The sequence below is a fragment of the Tiliqua scincoides genome, chromosome 1 (assembly GCF_035046505.1).
Source record: "Tiliqua scincoides isolate rTilSci1 chromosome 1, rTilSci1.hap2, whole genome shotgun sequence".
In the NCBI taxonomy this organism is placed as follows: Eukaryota; Metazoa; Chordata; class Lepidosauria; order Squamata; family Scincidae; genus Tiliqua; species Tiliqua scincoides.
In genome coordinates, this window is record NC_089821.1 from 90604739 (window position 1) to 90623941 (window position 19203).

At 42.2% G+C, this 19203-nt stretch overlaps 1 protein-coding gene and 1 pseudogene across 1 annotated transcript in view; one reads left to right on the forward strand and one right to left on the reverse strand.

Annotated features, from left to right (window-relative positions):
* ARHGAP15 (Rho GTPase activating protein 15) overlaps nucleotides 1-19203 on the forward strand; it is a 464537-nt gene that overhangs the window by 109615 nt on the left and 335719 nt on the right. The window lies entirely within an intron of this gene.
* Nucleotides 11534-11647, reverse strand: LOC136637748 (5S ribosomal RNA; annotated as a pseudogene).

The following is a 19203-nucleotide window of genomic DNA, read 5'->3' on the forward strand; positions in this document are numbered from 1 at the left end:
ACTGACTGGGCTTCAGAATATTTTTAAAATTGTACAAATCAAAATCCATGTAGCTTAACAATGAAAGATGTAAAAGGTTTAGGAGTTTGATGTATTGAAAGGCATTCTGTATTCCCTCATGTGAGTATTAAATGTACACTTTGCCTGATGAATTTTAAATCTTGGCGGAATGCAACATGCACTGCAGTAGTTTAGGGGCCATAAAAGCCTTGCTCAAAAGAGAGTGCATAGGCTGCAAAGTGCTCTGATTTAAAGAAAAAGCTTTGCTGTCCACTGACCCATTGATGCCTAAGCTTTGAGGTACTTGCAAGGCCGGATTAACCAGTATGTTAAGGCAACTATAGAATAGGGCCCAAACCCAATTAGTACCTAATACAATCACATTACAATCAATAATATAATCCCATTACGAAGACTGTGCCTGCCCTGTTGCACGCCCTGGGTTCATGTTTTAGGTTTTGCCGTTCAAAAAGCAGCCATACCTTCCGTATCCAAATAGACAGGAAGTCTGAACTGAGCAGCTCACTGAAAAAATTTATATCTGATTATTGGTCCGGTTTGAAAGGGAAAACATAGCCTGTTGCAGATTTGTGCTTTTTGTGTTGATCGACCTACAGTTGAGAGTCCTGTGACAATTTGCATGTTAAGAACATTTGATTCCTAGGTTGTAGTAGTACCATAATGTATTATGACATATGGTTCCTGTATCCTGAGGAAATGTTCAGAGATGTAGACACACTGGCCATGATCGAAAGCTCTGCAAGGTACCAGCGTGCACATGGAATACTAGTGCACGTGGAATACTATGCAGAGACTGCTATATCTTTATCACTTTTAGGAAACATTAGTCATTAAAGACATTTTAACTGGGTAAAATGAAGCACGTAATGGAGCAGTGACATGTTTGACCTCGAATCTATGCATATTCATTTTAACAGGTGAGCTCACCAATGTGCATACACTTGAATGCATGTAGAGCACTCTCCATAGGAGCCGATAGTTCATGCATTCACTTCAGATTTTAAACTGAGTGCAAAGCTCTAGGGTGGTGACACTGCCCTCCTATGCATATTTGTTGTACCCAATTACTTAGTTTTGTACTGAATTTTCTTGGGGTTTGATTCTCAGAGCCAGTGCCGCCCTTAGGACAATTTTACCAGTTTGGCCAAATTGGGTCCTGCACTGGAGCAGTGAGCTGTGCGCCCACGGTCAGTGCCTCACTCCGCAGCTGACACTCCGACATAGAATCTTCCATGTCAAGCTGTTGTGATAAATGGAGCACTGCAGTTGGATGTCCCTTCCTCCTGCCCGCCCCTGCATCTGATTGAGTTGAAAGCAGTTAGTGGTAACACTGCTGCCGCATGCCTCTCCTCTGCTGCTCATCCTGGGTGAGTGGGGGGGGGGGATGTTTTGTACTTGGCCCCGCAACTGCTGGCCCTGCTCAATGCTAAATTTGCTTCTACAGATGGAATGAACTGAGCATGCTTTTACAGGTGAGAGGAGAGATCATGTTGTGAATTGCAGTGTGCATTCAATCAATCAATTGGCATCGTTCAGTCTTGGAAGACTATGGTACTGTGCTCTGAAAAGTGGTTCCGGAACAGCGTCTAGTGTGGCCGAAAAGGCCAATTTGGAAGTGACAATCCCTTCCACACTGGGAGCAAATGTAGTCTGTCCCTAGTGTGTCTCCCTGGCTGTGGGCCTTCTTTCTTTGCCTCTTTGCCTCAGTCTGTTGGGCAAGTGTCTCTTCAAACTGGGAGAGGCCATGCTGCACAGCCTGCCTCCAAGTGGGATGCTCAGAGGCCAAGGTTTCCCATCTGTTGAGGTCCATTCCTAAGGCCTTCAGATCCAGCTTGCAGATGTCCTTGTATCACAGCTGTGGTCTACCTGTAGGGCGCTTTCCCTGCACGAGTTCTCCATAGAGGAGATCCTTTGGGATCCGGCCATCGCCCATTCTCACAACTTGACCAAGCCAACGCAGGCTTCTTTGTTTCAGCAGTGCAAACATGCTGGGGATTCCAGCTCATTCCAGGACTGTGTTGTTTGGAACTTTGTCCTGCCAGGTGACACCGAAGATGCGTCGGAGGCAGCGCTTGTGGAAAGCGTTCAGTTTTCTCTCCTGTTGTGAGCGAAGAGTCCATGACTCGCTGCAGTACAGAAATGTACTCAAGACGCAAGCTCTGTAGACCTGGATCTCGGTATGTTTCGTCAGCTTCTTGTTGGACCAGACTCTCTTTGTGAGTCTGGAAAACGTGGTAGCTGCTTTACCGACGCGTTTGTTTAGCTCGGTATCGAAAAAAAGTGTGTCGAAGATCGTTGAGCCAAGGTACACAAAGTCATGGACAACCTCCAGTTCATGTGCAGAGATTGTAATGCAGGGAGGTGAGTCCACATCCTGAACCATGACCTGTGAGTATGCATTATCTCCTTTAAAGTGGCAACTTCGTTTTTAAGATCCTGTAGCAGAACCTGCATCTCTCCTCCTGTCTTGGCAAGAGCTTTATCAAGGCAGGGACACACCTGCAGCAGATTGTGCTTTGTATCACCTCCTTTAAAGTAACAGCTACTGCTTTGAACGAGGTGAACAGTTGCAGTGCACATTTCAGCTGAGCACTAGTTTCGTTGGAGATTGGGGCAGAGGACGATTTGAGCCATGCAAGACTTCCAAGCAACATCAGTGCTTGGGAATTTTGCCCATTGATCACAGCAGAAATTCACGGGTAATTAAAATGAGAGTTGACTTAAAACATTATCTGCTTAAGCAGTTTTGAAAAACGACATGGAATGTGCTTCACTACAAGGGGCCATTTTCAGCCTGAACATTGCGTTTGCATGATGGAATCTTTTATATATAGTTGCATGGAGTACACAGTCAAGAGACTTATTAGGAGCATAAAGTTGCTTTCCCTCCCATGACCCTCACAGCTTACATCTAAAAAGGTCATGCAGGAGATTGTAAGTAATTCTGCAGCCTGAGAGGGGGATATCCTGGTGCTGCTGCCAATTGATTTGACTCACGCTATCAGTCATGGTGCTGCCAATCACAATGCTGATGCTTGTCAGGTTTGTCTTGCTGCCAAACACCGTGTGTGAAATTGACAAGGGGTGTCTAAAGCACTAGAGGCTGTCGGGCACATATGGTGGAGCAAATACCTTTGCTTAGAGAAAAGGAGAAGGAGCTCATATGCACAGCTCACAACTTAAGGTCTTGTTTTGCAGTTGTATTATTGTATCATTCATTCACGTTCTTGCATACTCGATGAAATACTATTCTCTACACTTGGAATACAGTTATCTGAAAATATATATTTTTAACAGCCCAATCCTAACTTGTGCCAGAGAAGGCAGGCCAGCATGCCTGCACTGTATGCAGTGCAAGTTTCAGGCAGCCAGAGGCTCAGCCGGGGGCAAGGGGAAACACTGCAGTCCCAATGGGGCTACTCAGATCCGTGCCACATCTGGAGATGGTGCAAATCCAAGCAGCCAGGGACTGCCCTGGGTGACCCAGGATCAGGATCTGGCATAACTTATGGGTCCTGGCTTTGCCTCCCACTCCCCACCTGCCTGGCCCCGGGAACGCCCACCACCCGTCTTTCCCTGCCTTGAACGCCTCCCTTCCACCTCCTCCCCACCCTCTCCCAGATCCCTGCGCCAGCCGAGCTCAAACGACACAAACCTACCTTTCCCCGGGGCCTGCGTTGGTGTGGGGAGGCCGATGCACATCCTTGCACCTCCCTCCATCCTTTCCCAGTGGCGTGAAAGTACTTTACGGCACTTTTGTGACACCAGTGGGCCAGCACAAGGGACTTGCGTCAGCCCATCTCCTTTTAAGGACTGCGCCTTAAAGCAACTTCCCACTTGTTGAGGAAGAACCTGGTTTGAACGATATGCTTTCTTTGTGGTTGGATGATTATTCATGTGACATTTTGAATCATGGGCAGCCCAATTCTACCTAAATTCTCTGCTAGCCATTTAGTTATTTGATTTTTCTCTGTAAACCGCTTTGTGAACTTTTAGTTGAAAAGCGGTATATAAATACTGTTAATAATAATAATGGAATGTCTGTGGAGCTGGGGATGGTGTCACATGCTACTGTACTGAGGCCACCAGCACAGTCATTGGTAGCTGCCTGCATGGGCCGGTGGCCAAACCACCTTCCACTGGCAAAAGATAAGGTGGTGGTGGGAACAGGTAGTGGGAATAATTGGGGTGGGAGGGAAGCGGGAGGGAGAGGACAGGTTCAGCGGCTAGAGCATGCAGCTGAATCTTATCCCTTCCCGCTGCCTTTACATGCCTTGGTCCTGTGCCATCAAAATAGGACCAAGGAGTCCCATAGGGACTCTGATTGCTTTCCCCAGGACAAGGGAACAAAAGGTTTGCTTATTCCAAGGACACCTTTCCAACTGCCTCCCCCAACAAATGCAGTGTGTGCCTTTTTGGTGTGCCTGGATTCATATGGGTTGGATTTCAGTTGGATTAGGATGTTAGCTGCTTTATCACATGTGAGTTACTTTTTGTAACTTGCCTCCTATTTGCCTTTGGGTCCCCCCCACCACCATAGAATGCAGCACACTCCTTTTTGGTGTAGTTGCATCAGCACTGGTGGACGGGAATTGTCCAACTTTCCAGCACTGGTGCAACTGCGATGCAGACCCAAGGTAAGGGAATACATGTTCCCGTACCTTGAGGAGACATCTGTGACTGCCTCCCCACCAAAGGAGGCAGTGTACGCCCCATTGGCACAGCTGCATCAGCACTGGAAAATTGGATAGGACTGGGCCCTAAGGCTACCAAAAATGCCAAGCGACTTCTACATTTCGAAAAAAGGCCTTGTGAATACGTCGTCTGTCTCAAAAATGAATGCCCTGCCTTACTCATTAGCCAACCAGTCAGCCAACAGTGAACCTCTTTGGAATCCATATGACTAGTGCAATTTGTTATATCCCTCCATAACAAGGAACTTTGAGACTGGTGCAGCCATTTTACATGACCCTGCAACGCCAGAGCTGGTCTGCCTGTTGCCATTTTCATTTCAAGAACCAACAAGTTAACCTTCCTAGCAGTCTTTTCTTTTTTGATTTATTACAACGTTGCTGAGTCCTAAAGTTTAAACCATTTAGGGTGCAATCCTAACCAACTTTCCAGCACTGGCATAGCTGCGCCAGTGGGACATGTGCTGCATTGTGGAGTTGGGGGCCAGTCACGGAGGCCTCCTCAAGATATGGCAATGTTTGCTCCCTTACCTCGGAGTTGCATTGCCCTTATTTCAGTGTTGTAAAGTTGGCTAGGATTGCGGCCTTAGAGAATACTGAAACTTGGGAGGTCACTTCATACAGAACTTTGGTTCTCATTTGATGTTTGAATGATAGTTGGGCTTTTAGAAAAGACATACTGCAATATCCCTGGACCCTTGAGAAATGAATTTATCAATACATCAAGCATAGTGTTGGATTTAAAAAGAAAATAAAAGAACAAGCAACAACAAATATTACAAAATGCCAAGATTATGTCAGTCAAACAAAACCAGTTGGTGCCATAATAATGTATGATGCAATATATGTTCAAAATAGGTACACAGTACATCTCTTGTGTAAATACACTTTGATGAAAAGCCAGTTTGCTGGAGATACCTAGATTGAATTTCTCCCCTGGCAACTATTTCAGAGGCTAGAAGTTATTTTATGCAGACACCTGTTTCCTTTCATTGTCTGAGAACTTAATCTTATTGGGACAGTCCATGTGAAAAGATAACGCTGGACTGCTACACTTTTGTTTATAAGGGCATATTTAGTCATGCACTTGAATATTGGTCAGAGGAATTTAGCAATCTTACCAATGTAGATAGGATGATGCAGCTGCTTTTATATGAATGTAGTTCTGTGTCAGTTGAGTTCCTGGCACACAGTTTTGTTCTCTCATTGCTTTGCTATATGAATGATTTCTTTCTTTTTTCATCTGAAAGCAGCTGCAGATCAAGACCAGTTGGCAACACAGAAAATGGACACCCAACTGGGGATTCTGAATTATACCCGAGAAGGCCAAATTCCCTTGATTCTCCATTTCCCCAAATCCTTGTTGCATATTCTCATGGTGTTGCTATACTACTGTATAGACCAGTGGTTCCCAAACTTTTTAGCATTGGGACCCACCTAAAAAAAGTTTCACTTCATGCACCACTCAAGCTTCTGTGGCTATAATGGTGATTGGGCAGCAGTGTTTCCCCCCAAGTAGCAGGTTGTTTGACCCTTGATGCACATAGCCTAATGCCTTGTCAGTTTCACGAGCCACCAAAAATTGAGTCATAACCTAGTGGTTTGGCAATCACTGCTATAGACTGATGGTCTTGGGACAACAGTGCCCATTTGATTTGCTTTGATTTCACTGTGGCTATAAAGGGAGAAATCTGTGCTTCAAACAATAGCACAGAATTGGGCTGTTAATTTTGATTCAGTTCAATGCATCCAGGTGTTTTAGAAAGTCACATCAAATTGGCTACCCACACTAAAGGTGAAAATCTCCATTACTTCCTGAGACATGCTCATATTTTAAATTATATCCTGTATCTTCATTTTAATTCTCCTGTGAAATTGATCAAGCCTTTTGACTTGACAATAGCTTTTCCTGTGTGCACCTAAAGAATTCAGCTGTGGATTCAAAGTGCAGCTTAGACTTTATCAAACAGTTACACCAGTGTTTCTCAACTAGTGGAACGGGTACCACCAGTGGTACAGTGTCTGGTGGAACTTGCAAGAACCCCCGATACCCACCACATGGCAGTGAGACCAGCAATGTGACATGACAAACAGTGGTAGAAGGCTCAGCTTGGTGGGCAGAGCTCCAGTGTGTGCTGTTTGCATGCTCAGAAAAGCCCTGCTGTCAGCTCTGACTCTCTTACTGGTGTTTGTAGTGTTGCTTCTGACCTCCTAACCTGGAAGTAACTGGCAATGACATCATCACCAGTTACTTCTGGTGGTACTTCCAATAGGTGGACCATGCAAAGTGGTACGGCAGGGGACTAATTGAGAAACACTGGTTTGACTTTTTTTCACTGAGCAGCTGATACTTATACCATATTATGACATGCTTTTGAAACTTCCTTCAGTTTCAAAAGTAGTTTGTGCTGTGCAGCACAGTGGGAAGAGTTGCTCTTTGAAAACAAAAACAAGTCTGGAACTCTCTTGGGCTCACAGAACTGGTTTTTCTGTTTCTGGGAATGGTGGCATCAGACTACTTTCTGGTCCTTTGCCCAAAGAAGTAAGAACCTGTAACATGACTGTTCCAATCATGTCAGCTTCTCAGTCAGCCCATACTGACTTAGAGTTGTATTACCAGCAGTGGAACAATCAGACCCATATCTTTGCTCCACTCTATATTTGTGATGACATTTTTAAAGTGCATTTGAGCTGGTGAGAATGTGGGGTTAGCAAGCATATGACTATCTTACCATTTCCAAACAAAGCTGGAAGTCAGCATTGGCTAACTGTAAACTGCAGGTGTGAGAGGTTGATTGTACATTGCCTGCACTGAAGTAATGCTTCTTCACAGTCTCTCAATCTTCTACCTTTAGCATTCTAAAAAGAAAATCCTAAAATGAACAGTCCAGTCATTGCTTACAGTAGCAGGTAAAATTATGTGTAAACTACCATTTGAAGGTTTTTTTCTTCTTGGTTCACTACAGTGCTATACTGTTGGGGTTGCTATTAAAAACCACACATTTATATTACTGCAAGTTAAAAAAAAAAAAAAAACTACCCTAGTTTATTCCTAGGTTGTTTCATCAATAAAAGCTGACATTTTTGCACAAAAGATGTTATGCTATAGGAATTAACTCTTAGTCAATTGTAAATAATTGTATTATGCCAGAATGTTATCACCAAGATTAGAAATCATTTCCTATGGAATCATGTTCTTGCTTCCTCAGCACTGTTCCAATCGAAGGGAATTTGAATGAGGTGGATCTCATTATGAACATAAAGTAGATGAAGCTTGAATAATTTTTATATTTATTTCCCATAGATGGCCATTCCATTTCTTATCCTGTCTATCCAAATCTTGTAAAATAAATTGTTCTAATCCATTCTTTGGAGAGAAGCAATGAATTTGTTTTTGCTGAAGCAAAGTAGCTGTATATATACATAAAAAATTGTTAACACAGTTATTTATACAAAGAAGTGGCGCTCCCTTACCTTTGATTTCATTTACATACTTTATTTGCCTTCCGACAAGTTCTTCTTTTTTCTCTCTTTTATTTATGTGCCAAAAATATGTCTTTTCAGATAAGTCAACCAAACCTTTAATGTAGTGTATATTTTAAAACTACATAAAATGCTTTCACTGGATTTTTTCCCCCTGCCCCACAAGCATTTATAAATGATGATGCTATATCAAGATTAGACATATTTTACCACTGATAACGGCATAATGGCATTGTATTTCTTAAATATTATGAACAAATAGATGTGTTCTATTTTGAAGTCTAATCTGACATTTACTCTGAATTATCAAGCATTAAAAAAGAAAATTTATCAACAGAAAATGAAAAAAAAATGTTGGCAGCCTGTCTTTTATAAATATAGACATTGGGGCCCACTCCCTGAGAAAGAATTTGACCAATTTATTTTAAGTGCACAAAAGATGTCAACAACATAACTGGATTTCTGTTCAACATGGAGAACAATCACAGTTTCCCATAGGTAATTCTTAGGTTGTAACTCATGTCATTCACCAGTGGAGGAAAAAGAGGCAGGATGTTGATATAATAGGGTCAGACTCTGGAAATGCCAGTTTAACTCTTGCTTTCCTTTATCAGCTCTTAGTTCACAAAAACATGAATTTAATTTATGCTGCACCATTTAGCTAGTAAGGTCATGATATAAATAAGGCAGAAAATCTAATTTACTTCCCCAAATTGTTAGTTATTCCAGATGATTAAAGATTTTTCTTTTAGATGTATAGAAAGTGCCTTAATCTAGCAAGGACAATTATCCACAGGGAGGCCTGCAGTTATCCCTGAGAGATCAGGAACTGTGAGGACAACAGGATGATACCTGTGTGATTCCTGGCAATGTTTAGCCACATCCAGAATGTGGGGCTGAGTGTATAGTTACCGCTGATGGATCAGAAAGCACACATATAAACCTGAGCTGAAGATGGACTCAGATTTTGAGTTTGAAATTAGAGGGACCCAGTGCAGTGTTCCTTCACCACGAGCATCAAGAACGTTGAATCTAGGTCTTTAAAGGTGAGAGAAACTATATAATTTGAAAAACAGAACTTGTTTCTGATGAGAACTTGATACATAACTTACAGTTTTAATCAAATAAAGCACAGCTCTGTGAATCTCTGTGAAACCACTTTGGTTGCAGAGTTAGGCATTAGGGAGCCACTGAATAAGAGCTTTTTGCCATTGCCCCCCACTAACATGCATGTTAGGATCCAGATGTTTAGAGATTCCCTTCAAGCTCTGCATGGCATAGCTACACACTACCTTGTGTGGAACGTAGTGGGCTCGCTTATTTATTTATTTGTTTGTTTGTTTGTTTGTTTGTTTGTTTTCGTAGGAGCCCAAACTCATTCAAGAACAGGAAAGAAAAAAAATTAGGAACCATGTCATCATCAAAGTCCGATTCTCATTTCCCAAGTGTTAGATTATATTTCAGCAGAAGTTATTTAAGTCATGGCTTGCAGTACTGCAGTTTTAAGATGATCCTTAGATTTGGGCCTTGAGTGGCATTCTTTTATGCCCATCCTGTTGGTGTATTAAAGAAATCAAGATTAAATTGAACATGTAGAAAAAACACTTGGTCGTGCCCATCCTGAATTGCATTAATCAAAATTGCAGGTGCAGGATTGAACGTTTGAATGCTCTTTTCTACTAAAAATCTATTATGCATGGACACTTAGCTTGTGAAGCAGAACAGTTTTAGCATAGTCTTCTGCTTACGAGCTTTTCCCAAGCAGAAAGAGGAGATTTTTTAAACATAGGGAACATTCAGACATGCAGTTTCTTCTACCTGAAGCTATAAGTGCTCAAGTCCTGGTAAGACTGTGCCATCTTGTTGGACTTTTTTCAATCCTGGTGTATGAGATGGACTGCTTGTTTCAACTGGCTTGTTTCAATATGCAAGACTAGTCAGTGGTGGATGAAGCGCTGGCCAGGGGGTCCCAAATGCCAGGCCTCAGGGGAATGTAAGCGGGACTGGTGGTGTTCCGGGGGTGGGGGGGCTGGGGTGATTTGCTCCCTTTCTGTGGTGCTCTGGGTGTTTTCCTTGGTTGTTGCAAGGGGGACAAAGCACTGATTGCTGGAAGTGGCAAGTACTGTGAATTGGGCCTGCCCACTATCTCTCAGTTCCGAAAGGCTCCAGAATAGACCCATTCTGGAAGCAGGGGGCAGGTCAAGCACAGACGTGGGGACAATGTGATAATGACATTCCAGGTTCCAGGACATCATTGAGATGAGTGTTCATTGTGTGAACTTACTTTTACACCTAGTAAGGTAAGCTGATATAGTTGACAATGGAGGGTATAGGAAAGGGAAATTTACTCCAAAGTAGAACAAATTGATCAAAGTTTAAAGTACTTTTATCTCCATAAGGTTTTTTTTATTCCCCCCTTGATGTGACTATTAAAGATTTTTCCACAATGTCTTCTTTGTGGAGGCATTGCATTAGGAGCTCTAAGTCATATTTTTATCAGCCAAGATCGTTCCCAGAATGCATTTTACTCATTCTTTTCCTGCTGATAAGTCACTTGGCAGTTATCATTTGGCTCTACCTGAGACGTTACCTTTTGGCAATATCTAAAAGGCAGCTTCTATCTATAGAAGGTGCTCTTGGAAGCAACTCCTGGGGCAGAACAGATACTTGATGCTCCTACTACAAGGGTACTGTGTTGATTTTTACTCAGCAGCTCTTCCGTGGCAGCACTAAACATTTGGACTACCTTGTAATTTAACTCAGAGGGAATTAGGTATAGACAGCAGTTGCATTTCAGGGAGTGCCAAATTCTCCGGGGACTTCTTATGACATAAATGCTCAAAATCTCAGCAGTATATGAAAGTGTATGAAGTGTATGAAAGAATATGGTCTATCTGTTCAATGAACCTGTGCATATACGATCCATGGGTGTCAAACCCATTTCATATAGTGGGCTGAATGGCCTTTCTGGGCCCTGCTGAGGGCTGGAAGTGAAATCTTTAAGTAGGAAGTTATGTAATTAAGCAGATGATGGCCAGAAAAAAAAATATATTTTTTATAACGCACTTTGTTCTCACATAAAAACTCATTAGCTGCAAATTTCAGAAGAGAAAACATGCAGATCTTGATTCAATTTTCAAGATATGGGAGAGTCCAGTCATCACACTGGCCGCCCTTTTAGCATCACCGCTTCTGCCTCAGCATCACTTCACAGCTCAGCGGTTGAGAGATTGGTTAGTGAAGTGAGGCCACAACAGAAGTTGTGCTGCTTAAAGGGCAGCCTGAATGAGAGTTGGTTGGTTGGTTGGCAACCTTCAGTCTTGAAAGACTATGGTATAAGCCTACAGCACCTGTTATTCCCAGGCAGTCTCCCATCCAAGTACTAACCAGGCCTGACCCTGCTTAGCTTCTGAGATCAGATGAGATCAAGCATGTGCAGGGTAACAGTTGGGCTCTCCCAGAACCTCAGCAGCCTCACCCCACTTTGTCTGCCCCTTCCCCTGTGGTGTTGTTCCTTGCCTTCTGAGGCTTCCTTCCATCTCTTCCTCCCAGAGCCTCAGCAGAAGTGGTGCGACTGATATGGCATTGGGAGAATATCTCGTGGGGCGGATAAGGAGCCTCCATAGGTGGGTCACATCAGCCTTATGTTTTCACACCCCTGATCAAGGCTGTATGAACCTGGAAAAGAATCAAAAAACAAAATTAAAGTGGCCTTGGAACATCTGTACTACCCAGTAAATTTGTGGTTAAGGCTGCAGTGCTATCCACACTTACTTGGGAGTAAGCCCCATTGACTATAATGGGACTTACTTCTGAGTGTACTTACTTCTAAGACAGGCATAGGATTGGGCTCTTAGATGCGTTACACTTCTTTTCTAGAGACAGCCTGGGAGCCCTAAGTAAAAAATGGAAGTCAGGTTTTTAGGAAGAATTCTACTATAATATGTATGCATGTCAAACTGGATCTTGCCGGACATGAGACAAAAAAGTTGTGTATGACTTCTTGAAAAACTGACCCTAGATAATCCAAATGTCCCTTGTCCTTTACAATTAAAGTGAAATGATGCCTCTGGGATGGAGAGACGACCATTTCGGAGAATGGCATGGCCTTCATTCTGATCTGTTTCTAAGATATATGTCTTCATCTTACCAAAGGTCAGAACGTCAGTTGACTTCTTAAGAATAAAAACATCAGAATCGCCTTTTTGGTTTAGTCCAAGGGCTGCCAAACTCAGCATTCTCTTTGTATTAGTGGCCAACTAGGCCCCTTTGAACAGCACAAAGCAGACCATGAAGTTTGTGGCAAACTTTCCAGCACCTGCCATTCAGAGATATTGTTCCTAGATGTGGAAGTTCCATTTCAGTGTCAGAGAAACAGATGTTTTCAAACTCTGCATTTCTGACCTGAGATTTGCTTTTAATTTTTAATAAGAAAACACTTGTTTGTGTGATTGAAATTTAGATATAAAGCCTGTTTCAGCTCCACGGGATTTGACTGTATGTTTTTTGTTCTTTAAAAAAAAATTGTATGGCGATCTGCACTATGAAGTTTCAAAAGACACAAAAGAAAAAAATAAATTCCTGCTCAAAATGTAGAAGTTATTTTTGCAGTAACGTATGTCATGATTTTTAAACATTCAGGCCTTTAAACTTTTTTTTTATAGTGTATGTTCTTGCCAATCCCAGCACACAGTTCTACAAAGTAAAATATTTGGCAGTGAATTCATATTAACAGATGGAACAAGAAATTAACACGTTTTTGCTTCGCTAATTCACAGTTCTTTTAATACGCTAATTCTAAATCACCTGTTCTGACTTTGACAGGCTACAGACACCTGTTTGGGGTAATATTCCACCGCTAATTATTACATGAGAAATTCATTTCCAACAAAAGGCTTTCTGTGTGAAATTGCCATAGCTAACAAATCAGTAATACTAACTTGATATATAAATAGCTCACTATGTAATCTTAAATGCTCTTACCCTTACTTAAAGAACTGAGAGGAGTGAATTTACATGGTGTGGGCAGCTCTCTTGCTAGAGGACTATTGAATAAAATGTCCACGTTGGCAGAGTTTTGAAATAATGAAGAAATGTCTAGTTTAGGTCTTGGATTAACTAGCTGATTCAGTGTTTTCTTTGTGACATCAAACCTTGCAATCTTGCACTGCTGCACTTTGAAATTTGGAGCACAGGATTAACCCTCCTTTCTTGTAGTAACTGGGATATGTTTACATTTGTGTGTGTGGCTGCCAGTGTTGCTTAGAAGCAGAAAATAAATAAGACCACAAAAAGGGATAACACATATTTCCTGAATAATGACCACTCTGCAACATAAAAGAGCTACCTTCATGCTGCATACACTTTTTTGTCACCTTGATCTTACGTACTGTGAACCATCACTTTCAAGAGAGCTGAACTGCAAATTGTGGTGTTAAAGTACTGTCATGGAAACTGACAGGAAACTAATTCCATCATATATCATTTAGAGAGTGTGGACTTCATGCTTTCTCTCCTTCCTTCCCCCACTTCTGCTCCCAGGAAAATAATCCTCTATGTCCTGAACACAGATTATTATTTCACTTCTTGTAAAGGGGACTGTAAGAGGCAAAGTTACAACAGTTCCCTTTTGAAGCTTTCCTGCATTGTAAATAGGACTTTATATGATGTGTAGTCTATACTTGCAGTTAATTAGATTCCTAAGGTGATTGAATGTATCATTTCTAGTTGCTGGTGAGAGAAATGACATCTTTGACTCCTATTTTTTTAAGTATCTCTGGAGTTTTAAAAAAGTAGCTTGACTTGCTGATACCAAGTGTTGCTATTTGATGAGCTTTAAAAAAAAATCAGTATGCTTTGGTCAGTGGGAGAGCACCCCCTCACCTCCTGCTTGTCTTGAGATTGTCTACTTAACCACCTCAGGCTGACCAGACCTCAAGTAGGGCTCACAAAAGCTTAGCAAAGTGCAGTCACAGCACACATGTTGAAGAAAGCTTGTTTGAGAGTGAACACAATTCATTTCACAGAGTTCACATGGAACCTTAACACACCTCTTGTTAGGGAGCAGTGCTTAGAGATCAGAGATCAGGTCAGTGTGTAAAGCCAAAATTGCATCTAGTTGAAACTTCCTTAAAGCCAACAAATACTGGCTTCCCCATTGCATGACCATCTTACAATAAACTATGGCAGCAGGCCCAGCTATCTGTTTTTTTCTTCCCTGTCTGCAAGGAAGACGGGCATTTATGTTAGTGCGTTGTAATACCCTACCCTCGAACATTCTCAGGGGCAGATATAAAGGTATTCTTATGGATGTGGTGTGCAGCTGCTTGTTGGGTGATATTAACTCCTTACTTCACGTATTGTTATATTGTATTAGTAAACAAGAGTCCTGCTCAAGATTTCTTAAGCCTTTCTTCCCTAATTATTTGGGCCAGAATAGCTCAGTATTACAACACCTGTTAGCGGGAAACGGACTAATTCTGCACTAAACAGGTTGCTTTATTCCTAAAGGGCACAATCCTAACCAGGTCTACTCAGAAGTAAGTCCTATTTTGTTCAATGGGGCTTACTGTCAGGAAAGTGTGGTTGGGATTGCAGCCTTAGTCATGTATTCGGGAACCCGTATCATACATTTATCGGAATGAGTCTTTATATATATTACTTATGCGGGTAATACGTACTGTAATATGCTATCAAATGTATGTTTGCCAAAAAAAGATTCTGAATCTAAAAAAAACAAATAAGTACTGTCTCCTTAAGACCTGAAACACCATACAAGAAACATGCTGAGGGAAGAGCAGCTTCATTCTCCCATTTTAGGCTCCCTTGTGGCCATAAAGTGGAATGGTGGGCAGAGTTGCCTGCTCTATTTAAACTGTTGTTTTTTCCTGCCTTTTGGGGGGTGGGGGTGGCTAAGCATGTATATTTGACTTTACATGAGTCTGTTGCATATAAGATGCGGTCCTACTTTACTGAAGAGGCAGTGATGTTTTCTGCTAACTACCATTCCCTCTAATGCAGTGTTTCTCAAACTGTAGATTGGGAACCATTAGGTGGGTCGCAAGCCCATTTCAAGTGGGTCCCCATTCATTTCAATATTTTATTTTTAACATACTAGACTTGATACTACCATGGTATGTGACTGCATTTAGGGAAATGTCACAGACCTGTACTTTTGACACGCTACTATGTATATTCTTTTAACAATGAGAGTCAATGGGACTTACTCGTGGGTAAGTGTGGGTAGAATTGCAGCCTAGGATTGTTAAAACTGTTCCTGCTTGATGATGCCACGTACAATCATGACATCACTCCTGGTAGGTCCTGACAGATTCTCCTTCTGTGGGTCCTGGTGCTAATTGTGTGAGAACCACTGCTCTATGGGTCCATGCCACTGCATGGCATTGCAACTTATTGTGTTACCTCTTCCAGACTTTTGGCAGTGACATTATCATATCATCATGCATTTTAGCGGGAACACTTTTGTTACTGTTTCTTCACTCTTCTTTATTTTTCCATTTTGGTTTTGCTCTGCTCGTTTACTCTAGATCACTTCGAATCTGGTGTGGTTATATTCCGTAATCTTGGTAGTTAATATGCTTCAGAAAGATTCATCCTCTTTGAGCCTGTAATTGGACGGGTGTTCAAAATTATTTTGACCAGACGTATATCAACTGTAGTCTAATAATCAGATAATACTATTACCACAGAGAAGCAGTAAATTATAAAGGCTTGTTCAATGTGATCATGATCACTGGTTAATATTTATAAATGTCTGCTGCACTTTAATAATTTATTCTGAAGTAATGGCTTTATTTGTTTGGTTGTTTATTTATTTTCCTTATAACTCATCCTTTAAAAAGCTCAGATAGGCTTAAGTTTCCAGTGGCCTCCTCCCACCCAGGAACTAATCAGTTCCACTAGTTTCTATGAAATCATTTCTATGAAATGATACTCCCAGACCACTCACTTGGCCTTTGTTCATTACTGACATTGAAGTCACTGGTACTACTATGCCAAAGATGTTTGGGGAATGGAAAAATTATGTACATACTATTTCCATGTACACTTTTTTATAAGTTGAAACCACTCAAAATTTCTTTGTCCAAACAGAAGGCAACAATAAAGGTCAAACTGGATATGAGCCTAAATGCATAAGTTAAACTTCCATGTTGTGATTTTTTTAAAAAAGAAATTGTACAGTGGAGGGGGTCTTTACCAGATAGTCCAAAATGGCTGGCTTACGAGGCCTTCAGTACTTTGCCCTACCATGATTATGGTCCCAAACATGGCACCCCTATGCACTATTTTTAATAAAAAAGAAGCTCCCATTGAGTTTTTTTTCAAGGGGCTAAGAGGTGAATCTGTTGGCAATGATGCAAACTTGATCCTACCCCCCATTTCCACTGCCTTCCCATCCCTTTTGCCCATAAGACCTTAAAATGTTGCTTCTGGTTTTGTCAAAAACTGGAAGTGACATATCTAAGGCCTTATGGAGGCCTTATAAGTCCTTCTGAAGCCTGGAAAGACCACACATGGTGTCCTCAGGCCTCAGAACACCCTCCAGATGCACTGCACCAGTCCCGTTCTGAGGGGTTGTGAGGGCAGCCCTGGAAGGTGTATTCCGGAACAGCACATCTTCCAGCAACACCATTGGAGAGATTTATGCGGGGTAATGGGATTTATTCCCTTTCCCTGCTAAAGCCTCTTGATTCCCCCCTCCCTTGCTGGATAAAGCACATGCGTTTTTGGTGCAGGGGTGGAGGATAGGATCGTGCTTTCAGTCAAATCAAGAATTCACCTGGTGCCTGATCTTATTTTCTTCAGGACAGGAAATTTGTAAGTTCTTATATAATATATAATATTGAAAAGTGAGTCAAGCCCCAGAAGCAGATGGGGGAGGGGGAAGAAGGCAAGCAAACAAGTACACACACAAAACAGAGTTGCAAGCACACACAAAAGTGAGTCTTGACTTGAGTCTGTTTGAGTTATTTCATTTTTAGGGTACAACTCCCGAGTCCTGAGTCAGTGCCCAAGTTTTTGACGTACCTGGTTGAATCCGTATGAGTCGTGAAAAATGTGTGTTTCCATGACTCAAGTCTGAGCTAGCCAAATCTCAGCTCATCCCTGCCTATCATCCTTCAAAATCTGACTACCTTTCCATGTGAAGAAATGTAAAAATTACCAAATTTAAATATCAGACAGACTGAAGGAGAATATTTTACATCCATTTTAATTTATCTGGATTCTTATTAGTCCTAATTCTTATGTTTCTGGAATGGTGTAGGTGCTCCAGTCCCATTAATGTCTGTGAAAGGGTACCATTCATGTCAGCCTAAAGCAGGTGTTCTTTCCCATACTGGAATTTTTGGCTTGAAAAGGAACAACATAATTTGGTCCAAATCCTAACCAACTTTCCAGCTCTGACATAGCTGTACCAATGGGGCATGTGCTGCATCCTGCAATTGACTTGCAGTCATGAAGGCCTCCTCAAATTAAGGGAATATTTGTTCCCTTACCTTGGAGCTGCATTGCCCTTGCCTCGGTGCTGGAAGGTTGGTTGGGATTGCGCCCTTGGTTGATTCTGAGCACAATCCTAAGTGCTCATTAGGCTGGTGCAAGTCCCTTGCGCTGGTCTGGGAGGGTCGAAAACGTGCTGTAAAGCATGTTTATGTCTCCCTCTGAGTAAGCTGTGCTGACACACAGAGGTGTGCCAGCTCGTGGAGGCCAGATCCAGTATCCGCAGTGGTGGCAGCAGATGAGTTTGCGCCAGCCAAGCTTGCCCGACGCAGGGGTCTGGGGAGGGCGGACGGAGGGTGGGGAGGAGACGTTTTGGGGCAAGGGGAGGATGGGCAGGCGGGCAGGGAGCGGGAGGTGGAACCAGGACTTTGCAGTTATGCCGGATCCTAGCCCCATTCCTGGGCAGCATGAGGTGGTTCCTGGCTGCTCCGTTCTGCTTGGATCTGCGCCACCTCGTCAGGTGGTGCAGATCCAAGTAGACCCATTGGAGTCTCTGTGTCTCTCCCCGGGGTAAGGGTGTCAGAGAGAGAGAGAGAGAGAGAGAGAAGCTCATAAAGATTACACATTTACACATTTATGTGTAAGAAAACTATCCTTTTCTTGAATTTTTATCTACTCTTTTATCAAGTCTATTTTTATGCAACTCTTTTTGTTATCTTAGGAAGTTCCATATCTCCATAAAGAAATTGTTTGTGCTTTCTTATATAATACTATAAAAGTAATTGTTTTTCTTAAATTTGTTATAAATGTGTAGAGCATCAAATGTCCACCTGACTACTTGATACTTTCTGATAGTCAGTTTCATCATATGTTTTCTGAAATGCGAATATATTGTTTTAATGTGCATCAGGGCTATTTGTCAGACAGTATGTTGAATGTCAGACACGTAATTTATCATAAAATACTATAATAACGTTGGTTATTGTGAGAAAAAAAATGAGTGCGTTCATTTCATATTGAATTGACTTTACTATATGTGATGTTTCATTTGCCTTTGCCACAGCTGGATAACAATAACATACTATAGCTGTCAGACTCGGTTTCTCAAATGCATCACTTCTCAAACTGACCTTTTCACTCATATAGGCGTTTTCTTTTCTATTGCAACTTTTGGACAATTACAAGTTGTGCTCCTTTAAACTGTGGTACGGTGGCTTGATTTTATTTATTTTCAAGCCATTGCATGAAGTACAGTATGCAGCTCGCAGCCCAATCCTAAATTGGGTGCCGCTGGCGAGAGGGGCACATGCACTGTTACAAACATGCCATAAAGGATGTTGTAGTGGTGTGGAAGATCCTGGTGCCAGCCAGCGTGCTGGCACCAGTCAGAGGCCAGTGTTTATTGGAGCAGGTAGGCTCAAAGCTGGCCAGTGGAGGGGTGGGAAGAAGGCAGAATAGAGGGTAAGGAGGGGCAGGGAAGGGGCAGATCAGTCCCAGGAGGGGGTGGGAACAGCAATAGAGGCCTCCACCATATCCTACCACCCTTTTC